Source organism: Peromyscus californicus, unplaced genomic scaffold (genome assembly GCF_007827085.1).
Source record: "Peromyscus californicus insignis strain IS unplaced genomic scaffold, ASM782708v3 Scaffold_7__1_contigs__length_154581171, whole genome shotgun sequence".
Classification (NCBI taxonomy): domain Eukaryota; kingdom Metazoa; phylum Chordata; class Mammalia; order Rodentia; family Cricetidae; genus Peromyscus; species Peromyscus californicus.
In genome coordinates, this window is record NW_026294595.1 from 153,880,801 (window position 1) to 153,893,057 (window position 12,257).

Below are 12,257 nucleotides of genomic sequence, written 5' to 3' on the forward strand. Positions count from 1 at the left end.
AAAAAAAGTTAAATGTCTCAGGTATCTTGAAGCCATAAAAGGTTCATAGAGTGTCTTGGCTGCCCAAAGAATTGCTTCTTTTATTTTTTTATTTTTCTAACTTGTAGGGAAAGGTCTAGTATTTAAGATACCTGGATTTTCCAGAACATAAGAATCCCTCAGCCAACATTTATTTTGTTTCTTGCAATTGAGAGCCAAAGACAAGCAGTTCTTGTGTGGTTCAAAGGTAACAATGCCCTAGCGACACGAGCTGTGTTTATCTTGGCCCTGGTGGAGCCTGGGCACCATGTTAGACACTGTGGTCTTGGCAGTAAAACCCTTACTTTCCCAGCCACAGACCTACTAGCTGAGAAAGCCAATTCTAAGCACCGGGCTAGCTCTCCCAAGGTCTCAGAATGTGGTCACTAGACTTTAGTCAAAGGTTTCAGGACCCGTGTTCTGCCTGTCCTACAGTCTTCAGAGAATTGAGCTTTCATTCTGAAATGAGGAAATCTTCAATGCTGTTTATTTTGGTTATTATGTGATAAACATGCAAGTTTGCCATTGCAGAAATAAATGCTAATGAAGTTAAAGGGTAAATCTAGAGAAGAGGTGGAATGGAGATCAAAGCCTGCATGAGCAGCAAGAGCTGATGTCTGCTGCTACCAGTAGGTAAGTGGAATGAACTGGTGCCCAGTCTGAGCATTTGTTCAGGGAAGCTGAAAAGTGTAGTTCAAGACTACCACCTTAGTTAAAGATACATGTAAACTCTCCCTGCAGGATCTAGCAGATGTAAAAATCAGCTTCTCCCACCTGCTCAGACTCACAGACTCTGATCACCAAGGCCTGAGATTAGTCCTGCTGTGGGCAACCTTCATCTGAGCAGTGCCCTCCCTGTCTGTGGAGGGAATGAAGGGTGTTATCAGCTGGTATTGATGTTTGTCCATGACCCACTCACCCCTTTTACATGTTGAATCCTAACTCCCTAACAAGATAGTAGAAAGTAGGGGTTTGAGGAGGTGATAGGTGCCATGTCTGAGACAGGAAGCAGTCCTCTTCATGTATTACACCATGCCTTAATCTTGGACTGCCAGCCTCCAGAACTGTGAGTGATAAATTTGGGTCATTTATAAGTTACCTACTATATGGCTATTTTTGTTGCAGTAGCCTCAGTGATCTAAGCCTATGTTAAATGAGTTCCTGGCAATTAAGGAAATACTCCCAAAGCAGATAGCCCTTCACAGGGAATAGAGTAGCTCAAAAAAACCCCACCTGTCAGAGCTTGGTCCATGTGAGCACCAACTCATGATATTAGTGTTTCATTATGCCCACAGAACAGGAGATTGTGTTTGTTCAGATACTTCATAAGTAAAGAGGAGACAGGACAGTTCCCTGCTAGAGTTCTGATTACTAAATATAATAGGAAATGGGGGAAAAAAAAAAAAACCATTACTTTGTGGCAGACAAAATCCACTGGATAGTTTTGAAAATTAATGAAACTTTGAGGTAAAACAAGTTCTGCATGATTTCAAGATACCTCCCCTAAAATAATTTCTATTACTACTGTTAAACAACAACAACAACAAAATTACCGAAGCCGAACGGTAGTGGTACACACCTTTAATCCCAGCACTCTGGTGGCAAAGGCAGGTGGATCTCTGTGAGTTCGAGGCCAGTCTGGGCTACAGAGTGAGTTCCAGGAAAGGCTCCAAAGCTACACAGAGAAACTCTGTCTCAAAAACAAATAAACAAAAAACAAAAATTAACAGTCAGTCAGATCCAACCAATGGTTGGCATGTCCTGGGAAAGCTTGTTCTGCTGAGCCGGGAGACAGTCTGGGAATAGCGGGAGGGATCCAGAGAGTGAATGAGACAAAGTTTAAGAAGATTGTACCTAACTCCAGTAAAGGCCTAAAGTTTATTAAACATTACATTGCCTTTCAAACTCATTTGTGTATTCATAGTAGAGGTTGTTCACACAGCATGTCCAGCCCTAGACCATGGTTTCACCTCACTTGGTCATGGTTTTACACTATCCCTGCTTGTCCAAATGAGTCATATATGATGGTCCTGGACTCCTCCTCTGAAAAGGTAAGCCTTCAATAAACTATTTCTAAGTTTAAAAAAAAAAAAAAAAATCAAGCCAGGTGGTGGTGGCACACGCCTTTAATCCCAGCACTCAGGAGGCAAAAGTAGGTGGATCTCTGTGACTTTGAGGCCAGCCTGGACAGAGTGAATTCCAGGACAGCCAGGTCTACACAGAGAAACACTTATCTCAAAAAACAACAACAACAACAAAAAAAAAAAGCACTTCAAATTTAGTGCTTTAAAAGTACAACTTTTAGGTCAGATGTATCACACACGTATAATCCCAGCACTTAGGAGACAGAGGACACAAGATTGAGAGTTAAGTGACAATTTGAGTTACATGACAAGACCTTGATCAAGCAAACAGATAACATGAGTTTATTCTCTTACTCCTCTGAAAGCCAGAATTGAAGCCCAACCCAAGATCAGTGAGCTGAAGCCCATGAGCTCCAGGACTGGTGCCTTCAAGATGAAGGGAAGGGGACCCTTCATCTTTAAAGCCAGCTCTCCTGTCTCCCTTACCTACTTTTTTTGTTTTTACTTTCTTTTTTTTTTTTTGAGATAGAGTTTCACCATGTAGCCCTGGCTGTCCTGGAACTTGATCTGTAGACTAGGCTGTCCTTGAACACAGAGATCTGCCTGTTTCTGCCTCCTGAGTGCTGGGATTAAAGGTGTGCGCCACCACTGCCCTGCTCTCTGCTCTCTTACCTACTTTTAAGGACCCTTGTGAGTATATTGGGCCCATCTGGATAAAGCCTAAGACCCCCCACTTAAAGAGAGTACGTAGCCAGCCTGGACTACAGATCGAGTTCCAGGACAGCCAGAACTGTTAAACGGAGGTAGGGTGGGGTGGGGTGGACGTGGATGACACATGGGACAGTGATCTGGTGCCTTGGTTGGTTTTATGTCAACTTAACATAGCTAGAGTCATTTGAGAAGAGGGACTATCAATTGAGAAAATGCCTGTATAAGATTTGCCTGTAGACAGGTCCATAGTGCATTTACTTGATTAATGATTGAGATGGATCCTTCCCATGGGATGGAAGGGGGGCTGGTAGTCCTAGTTGCCTAAGAAAATAGGCTGGCCGTGTGGCAGTGGCGCACGCCTTTAATCCTAGCACTTAGGAGGCAGAGATGGGCAGATCTCTGCGAGTTCGAGGCCAGCCTGGTCTACAGAGCAAGATCCACGACAGGCACCAAAACTACACAGAGAAACTCTGTCTCGAAAAACCAAAAAAAAAAATAAATAAAATAATAATAATAATAATAATAATAAATTAATTAAAATAGAAAGAAAGAAAATAGGCTGAACAAGCCAGTAAGCAGCGTTTCTTCGTGACTCTGCTTCAGTTCTTTTTTTTTTTTTTTTTTTTTTTTTTGGTTTTTCGAGACAGGGTTTCTCTGTGTAGCTTTGCACCTTTCCTGGGACTCGCTTGGTAGCCCAGGCTGGCCTCGAACTCACAGAGATCCGCCTGGCTCTGCCTCCCGAGTGCTGGGATTAAAGGCGTGCGCCACCACCGCCCAGCCTGCTTCAGTTCTTATCTTGAGCTTCTGCTCTGACTCCCCTCAGTGATAGACTGTGATCTGAGAGTTGAAAAGTAAAATAACCCTTTCCTCCTCAAGTTGCTTTTGGCCATAGTGTTTTATCACAGCAGTAGAAACCCTGACACCTAGCAACCTTCTTCCTATCTACTTCAATTCCCCTTTGTACATAACCAAACATACTCATATTCCATGGATGAAAACATGGACCTCTTGTAGGGTGATAATTCTGCCTTCCCAAAACTTATAAACCATAAAAGGAAAGATAGTAATTTTTTTTTTAAGACAGGGTTTCTCTGTGTAAAAACCCTGGTTGTCCTGGAACTTGTTCTGTAGACCAGGCTGGCCTCGAACTCACAGAGACTCACTTGCCTCTGCCTCCTGAGTATTGGGATTAAAGGTGTGTGTCACCATGCCCAGCTCAATAAAATACTTTTTAAAAATTAATTATAGGAATGAGTGAAGTGATCTTAAAACAATGTCTACTCCTTCATGAGTTGTCCCTTGCAGAGCTGCTTCCACTCTTGACTGGCTTCTAAATTCTGAAGAAACACTGCACCTAATGATTAAAATGTTAGCTGCTAAATAATCTTTCTTTAGACTTAACAAAACTCAACACATCTGGTGAGCTTTAGAATGTGTAATGTAATGCTTGACTTGCAGAAAAGTAATGTGTTTGTCTAAAGACACTAGCCTCAGGAAACGTAGTTTAGGTCTACTATGATATTCTAGCCAAAGTAATAAAAAGAAGAAAGGGGGGGGGGGGGGAGACACACTGGATGAAGAAGATCCTGTTCAGAATATAGCCTTTCTGCCCAGTGTCCAATTATACTTCCTTTCCTTCCCTGTAATAGCTCCTCCACTTAAGTTCTCCAGGGTGATCTTTTGAGAGATGATGATAACACCCACTTTATCTTCTCAGGATATCAGCCTTTGGATGATTCCCTTCCTACTAATCTCTCTTCCTGAATATTTTGGCTTTTAAATGGCAAGCAGACAGACTTTGTTCCAGTAACAGTCCATTGAAGGAAACAACCATTTCTGTGGTTCTGTTGCCAAGAATGTCTAAGCCTGATCCATCTTTGAGAAAACATCAGACAAATTCATACTGATGAAATCAGCAATATAACTGATTGATGCTCTTTAAAAATATACAAGGTCATAAAGGACAAAATGTGGTGTGACAGTTGTGTAGCTTGGTCTGTTTGTGCGGCTCCTAGCAGTGGGATCAGGACCTGTCCCTGGATCTTGAGCTGGCTTTTGGAAACTCAATCTCCAAGCTAGGTTGCCTTACCTGACCTTGATGCAGGAGGAAGAGCTTGATCCTGCCTCAACTTGATGTGCCTTGCTGTGTTGATTCCCATGGGAGGCCTGCCCCTTTCTGAATGGAGATGAGGGGTGGTGGGGGGCTGTGGTCAATATGTAAAATACATGGAAAAAAAAAACAGAATGAGAAACTACCACAAATTGGGGGAGGCTTTAGAGACCCAAAACCAAAGACATTAAGAGATTCTTGCAGCCAGGCAGTGGTGGTGCATGCCTTTAATCCCAGCACTCAGGAGGTAGAGGCAGATCTCTGAGTTTGAGGCCAGCCTGGCATACAGAGCTAGTTCCTGGACAGCCAGAGAAACACTGTTTCGAAAAAAAATTAAAAAGAGAGAGAGATTCTTGCAATATTGGTGAAATGCTAGTAAAATTTGCATAAGATCTTTGGTTTAGTTAATAGTGTGCCAGTGATAATTTCTGGTATCAATAGCTGGACTGTGGTTGTTAAGATACTTGCATTAGGGGGAGCTGGGTAAATGATATGTGGAACTACTATCGTATTTTTCCAACTGTTATATGTATTTTGGCTTACAAAAAAAGTTCCAAGTTTTTTTTGGTGCCTCTGTGTGCACATACAAATGCTATGGACTGAACCCACCGCCTCAGTGCATGTTGAACACTTGATACTTGAACACTTGATCTACCACCAGACTACATCAAGGTCACCAAAAACATATTCAGTGAACACCAGAACCAGTTACTCGGATTTTAGGTAAATAAGATGGTAGGAGTCCATGAGAGGATCAACAAGATACGTAGCTGGGGAGAAGTACAGAAGTAGGAAAGGCTGCTGTTATAAAAAGAAAGTGAAGAGTTGGGTGTTATTCAAAGAAAGCCTTGGAGAATATAAGCAATGTGGGATGAAAACAGAAACCCAATTTAAAATCCAAGCTTTACAGTCCTAGTTAGATTGTTGTGCTTCTCCAAGGCCACCACTCATGTGCTGGAGGTACAAACTGGAAAGCATGCACCCCCAGAAGACTATGCTCTGACCCGGAAATGAATCCATATACCCCTCTGGGAAATTTTGGGCTGAAAATACTGCTCTAGACAAGCATAAGATTCAGAGAGACTCAAAGCATGTTCAACTTCATGAGGTTGAGACAACTCATATAGCCATATAGCGATTTAAAAAGTCAAACATTCTAAAAATAAAATCCAAAGATACACAAATCTGATATATACTAAGGAGTAGGAAAATATTAAAAATCCATTTTCCATAATTACCATTTCTTTTCTATAAGAGAGAAAACTTTGTATGTACAGTAAAAACAATGCAATGTATAGCATACAGTAGTCTCAAATCTAACCAAAGTGTTTCAGGCAGGGTTCATTGCTGTTTTGTGTGGCTTGATGGCACACAACTGCAAAGTGTTCATGTTGTATGTTCAGAATGAAGGCTACAAGCAAAATCTCAGGATATAATATGAGAGTGTTGCCAGAAACCATTTGGATTCATTAGGCCTTTTAGTTTGAATTAATTTTGGTCATTCATCACACATTCAGAAACCTTTTGCTGTTGCCAAAGAAGTTGTGACCCCCACATTCTATTATTCTAACATATATGTCTACTACTCACAGTTTAAGAAGCTATATATTAAAGAATGATAAAGTCATGATTTAATTGTCTCTGGAAATGCCTTTTTAGACACCCCAGAGGTGTGTTTTATTGATCTCCTAGGTATCTAATCAAGTTGATGGTAAGATTAACTGTCATGAGCTATCATGATGGCTCAGCTGGCAAAGATGCTTGCCTGTTTGGTCGCCAGGTCCTATATGATGGAAGAAGAAAGCTGACTCCAATAAGCTGTCTTCTCACCTCTACACATGCTATGGCACAAACAAGCTCCCACTACCACATACACATATACGCACTAATGTATATTAAATGTTTTTAAAAAAATTCTAGACATTTTAACAGAACATGGTCTTAATGTAAGTACAATTAGTGAGACAAAGACAGAACTCCATACCAAGGAGGACCTCGCACATAATACGCATACTCTATCACTCAACTACACCAACAGTTGTCTATAAATTTAACATGATAAGGGACCCTGTTGAAGCCAAAAGTTTACAACTTATCTTAAAAGTTTGAATGTTTCCTTGAAGTTTTATTACACCAACAAAATAGATATTTTTGCAACTATTAAGATGATGCCCTGGGGGTGGCAGTGAGGCACTTGGGTCTCTGGGTTGGAGTCAGCCTGGTACTTCAACACAGCCAGTGAACTGCTCCTGAAGAAAGACCCTGTCATGGCTGATCTGTCTTGAGCAATCCAAAATGAGTTAACACACTTTAGGTTGTATATAGAGAAAAAGGCTAATGTCAAAAGATACTGCCTTATCCTACTTTCTTCAATAGATATTGTGAAGCTTAAAACACATTTTAAAGAGTTTTGAAAATAGGAGACTGGAAAGATGGCACAGAGGTTACAAGAGCTTGCTTCTCTTGAAGAGGACCCAGCACCCTCATCAGGTGACTTACAATTACCTACAACTCCAGTTACAGGGGATCCAATGCTCTCTTCTTACCTCTTTGGGCACCTGCACTTACATATGCATACTCTTAGAATACACACACATACATACACATAAATAAAAATACAATCTTTTGTAAAGAGCTGAAGGCTGGGTATCGTGGGGAATGCCTTTAATCCCAGCACACAGGAGGCAGAAGCAAGCAGATCTATGGTAGTTCAAGGCCAGCCTGGTCTACATAGTGAGTTCCAAGCTAGCCAGAGCTACATAGAAACAAACAAATTTACTTTGAAAATAATAAAAGTTTTTAAAAAATAAACTAATACATCAGTTTTTTTCTTTACATTTATCATGTGTATGTGAGAGTGAGTGCGTGTGCACACTCACACCAATGGAGTATGTATGAACAACCATGTGGTTCATGGTCAAACTTGAGTTGTCAGGCTTGGCAGAAAGTACCTTTACTGGTTGAGCCATCGCCCCAGCCCCCATGATCAGGTTCTATTCACTAGCTACAAATTTCAGAGAACTGTGAGCACAGCTCATTACTACAGGGCTGGCAGTCGAGTGTTAAATAAGATGGTAGAATGCTTACTTCGATGAGAGACCCTAGGTTCTACCCCAATATGGAATGGGGGGTCCTTTAATTCAAGGTTTGGTGCTATAATCCCAGCATGTGGGAGGTTAGGCAGGTAGATCATAAGTTTGGAACCAGTTTTGGCTACATAAGAGTTTAAGAGCAGCTTGGATTACACAGTAGGAAAACCCTGTCTCAAAAGAGGAAGGAAAGAGGGCTAGTAAGATGGATCCTTGGTTAAAACACCTGCTGCTAAGCCTGAGGATCTGAGTTTGATCCCCAGGACCTACATGATGGAAAGAGGAAACTAACTCCTGCAAGTTGTCCTCTTACCTCCCCATTCGTGATGTGATGTGTTCTTGTACACACACACAATAAATAAATGTAACAAAAAAATATTAAGGGTGAGAAAACAAAGGACAAGGGAGATGGTTCGGTAGGTAAAAGCACTTGCGTCACAATGCATACCTGATGACAAATCCTTGGAACCCACATAAAAAGACAGAGGTACATAAAGATGGGAGGTGGAGACAGGAGAATCCTCAGAAATTTGTAGGCCGGCTGGCTTGGAGTATGTATTGCAATGGCAAACAACAGAAGAGATTCTGACACACAAAGAAGTTCAAAATAAGTGCCAGAAGTTGTCCTTTGACTTTCGACCCCTATGTGTGTGCATGTGCACCTACTCTCAGAAATACACACACACACAAACACATTTTTTTAAATTAACAAAATTTATCTGTTGAGGTAAAATAGCACACATATAATATGCACTCAGTTTTTTTCTAAGTACTTGAATGTTCTAAGCATATTTAATTTAGGCAGTCTATAGTTTAGTCTTGTCATTTTTTAATGCATTTATCTTTTATTTGTATGTGTATCTGTATGTGCTTGTGTAAATTATGTGCCCTATGTGTGCAGAATCTACAGAGCAGAAGAGAACATCAAATCCCCTGGAACAGGAGTTACAGACAGTTGTCAGCTGCTATGTAGGTGCTGGGAATTGAACCCTGGTCTTCTGGAAGAGCAGCCAGTGCTCTTAACCACTGAGCCATCCCTCCTTCCCCTCAGTCTTATTGTAACTCAACTTGTGACTTTATCCTATATGAAAGTGATATTATGGAGTTAGAATTTTCTATTTTTTGTTTCATTTTCTACAAATGAAATGCTGGGGATTAAACCCAAGGCCTCATGCATGCTAAGCACATACTCCACCACCAAGCTGTATAGCCTCTGTGCTCCAGGCTAGTGAGGTGTGATATGATATACTCTCACATCTTTGGACAGCTTGTTATGTATTATGTGGTTCTGAACACTCATGCACACCCTACTGTGTTGTCAATAGTGTGATGGTTAATCGTACTTGTCACCTTGATTCCATCTGAAATCAATTGAAAGACAAGCCTCTGGGTGCACCTGTTAGGTATTATCTAGATTAGATTAACCTCTGGGTGCTGTGGGATGGTCTGTATGGCAAATGTGTTGCTCTGATTGGTTAGTAAATAAAACACTGATTGGCCAGTAGTCAGGCAGGAGGAAGTATAGGCGGGACAAGGAGGAGAAGAATTCTGGGGAGTGGAAGGCTGAGTGGGAGACACTGCCAGCCACCGCCATGACAAGCAGCATGTGAAGATGCCAGTAAGCCACGAGCCACGTGGCAAGGTATAGATTTATGGAAATGGATTAATTTAAGATATAAGAACTAGATAACAAGAAGCCTGCCACGGCCATACGGTTTGTAAGCAATATAATCTCTGTGTTTACTTGGTTGGGTCTGAGAGGCTGTGGGACTGGCAGGTGGTAGAGATTTGTCCTGACTGTGGACCAGGCAGGAAAACTCAAGCTACATCTGGGCATGGCTGTGAGGGATTTTCTCTTTTAAAAAAATACTTTTATTGCTGGGCAGTGGTGGCACATGCCTTTAATCCCAGGAGGCAGAGGCAGGTGGATTTCTGAGTTGGAGACCAGCCCAGTATACAGAAGGAGTTCCACGACAGCCAGAGCTACATAGAGAAACCCTGTCTCGGAAAGAAATTTTTAAAATTATGTGTAGGTGTGTGTCTTCATGTGGGTTATGTGTATGTGAGTGCAGGTGCCCACAGAAACCAGAGGTGTCAAAGGATCTGGAGTTAAAGACAGTTGCAAACTGCTTGACCTGTGGGTGCTTAGAACTAAGCACTTGTCCTCTGAAAGAGCAGCAGCAAGTGTTCGTAACTACTGAGCCATTGCTCTAGCCCAAGGATTTTTATTACATTAGCTGAAGTGGGAAGACCCACTTTGACTGTAGGTAGCACCTTCTAGCACCAGCCACAAAACAAGGGTTTGTTTGTTTGTTTTTACTTGTTTGCTTTTTTGTCTGGTCAGTGAGCTCATCTTCCCTGTTCATGAGTTCACTTACATTGGTGCTGCTGTTGTCATTGCTGCTGACATCAGAACCCAGCTTCTTCAGCCTTTCATCCTGAACTGAAGACCAATGGCTCTCCAAGAATCTTCTGGGACTTTAACACCATATTGGGACTACTGAGGCTCCTAGCTGAGTAGATGGAGCAGCTAACAGTTCTCTCTTTCTCAAGTGTTAAGGCAGCCATTGTTGAATTACCTAAACCGTATCCTGTATGTCAATCTAATAAATCCCCCTTTCTATATCCATCCTATTGGTTCTGTTTTTCTATACATACTCAATAAATTAAGACATCCAGTACTTTGTTTTTATTTATTTGTGTGTGTGTGGTTGTGTGATGTGTATCAGAATCAACTTTATGGAAACAATTCTTTCACTTGTTCATGTGAGTTCTAGGAACTGAACTGAAGTCATCAGGATTGCATCCATGTGTGGCAAGTACCCTTATCCATTGAGAGATCTTTTTTATTTTGTTTTTCAAGACAGAGTTTCTCTGTATAAAAGTCCTAGCTGGGTTGGGGATTTAGCTCAGTGGTAGAGCGCTTGCCTAGCAAGCACAAGGCCCTGGGTTTGATACTCAGCTCAAAAAAAAAAAAAAAAAAAAAAAAAGAGTCCTGGCTGTCCTGGAACTTGATTTGTAGACCAGGCTGGTCTTGAACTCACAGACATCTGCCTGCCAGAGTGCTGGGATTAAAGACATGTGCCACCACACCTGGCCCATTGAGACATCTTGATGATGCCCATCCAACACTTTATTATAAGGTAGGTTCTGTGTGAGTGACTGTCCAACTCTCAGCTAAGGTGTCTTCAGCATATAAGGATGGCTATTGTATTAGTTACTTTTCTCAATGCTGTGAAGAAATGCCCAACAAAAGCAACAAAAGGAAGGGAGGATTTACTTTGGCTCACAGTTTGAAGGTACAGTCCATCATCATAGTGGAGAAGTCATGTGGCAGGTCACACTGCATCCAGAGTCAGGGAGTAGAGAATGATAGATACTGATGTTCAGTTTTCTTTCTCCTTTTTATTCAGTCCAGGACCCAAACTCATAGAATGGTGCTGCCCATATTTGGGGGTATTGGTACTTACCAATTCAATTAATTCAATCTAGAAACCTCCTTGTCTTCTAGGCATTTCTAGTTCCTGTTGACAACCAGTGTTAACCAGCACAGTTGGGATAAGCTGTGTTATTCATAATTTAGGCACATTAGATGCATTTTCAAGCCAGTAGTGGGCACATGCCTACAATCCCAACACCCAGGAAACAGAGGCAAAGAAGATCAGAAATTCCAGGCCTGCCTGGACTACATAGTGAGACCCTGTCTCAACAAAACATAGCAAACAAAAAGATGGCCTGAGTTTGATTCCTGGGACCCACATGGTGAAAGGAGAGGACTGATTCCCTCTGTAACAGCCCAGACCTTAGCACGACTGACTCCATGATGGAAGTACCATCCAGGCCATACAACTCAGCACATAGACAGCACCATCTGCCAAAATAAAAACAAAGATCTAATCCATCAAAATCCATAGTTACTGGGAAAGTTTCTAAATGTACTAACCTTGCTTTGTAGTTCTGTTCCTGGCTAGCCATTCTTGTTAACTGAATTATGTCAACCTAATTATCGTGACATTTTAATTGTACTGAAATGTGATTTTATTTGTATGTTAATAAATAAAGTTGCTTGGGGGTCAGAGCTAATAGCAAGCCATAGCAGAAACTGGGCGGTGGTGGTGCACGCTTTAATCCCAGCTATTGGGAGGCAGAGCTAGGTGGATCTCTGTGTATTCAAGGATACAGCCAGCATGGAGACACGCGCCTTTAATCTCAATACCAACCATAGAAAACCTGGAGGTCTGTACA

General features: G+C 41.6%; 1 long non-coding RNA gene across 1 annotated transcript; it reads left to right on the forward strand.

Moving 5' to 3' along the window:
• Window positions 1-10,704, forward strand: LOC128100414 (uncharacterized). Its single transcript, XR_008214789.1, has 2 exons — window positions 1-651; window positions 8,914-10,704. It is a non-coding gene; the product is annotated as an uncharacterized LOC128100414 (long non-coding RNA).
• Window positions 10,705-12,257: the final 1,553 nt, after the last annotated feature.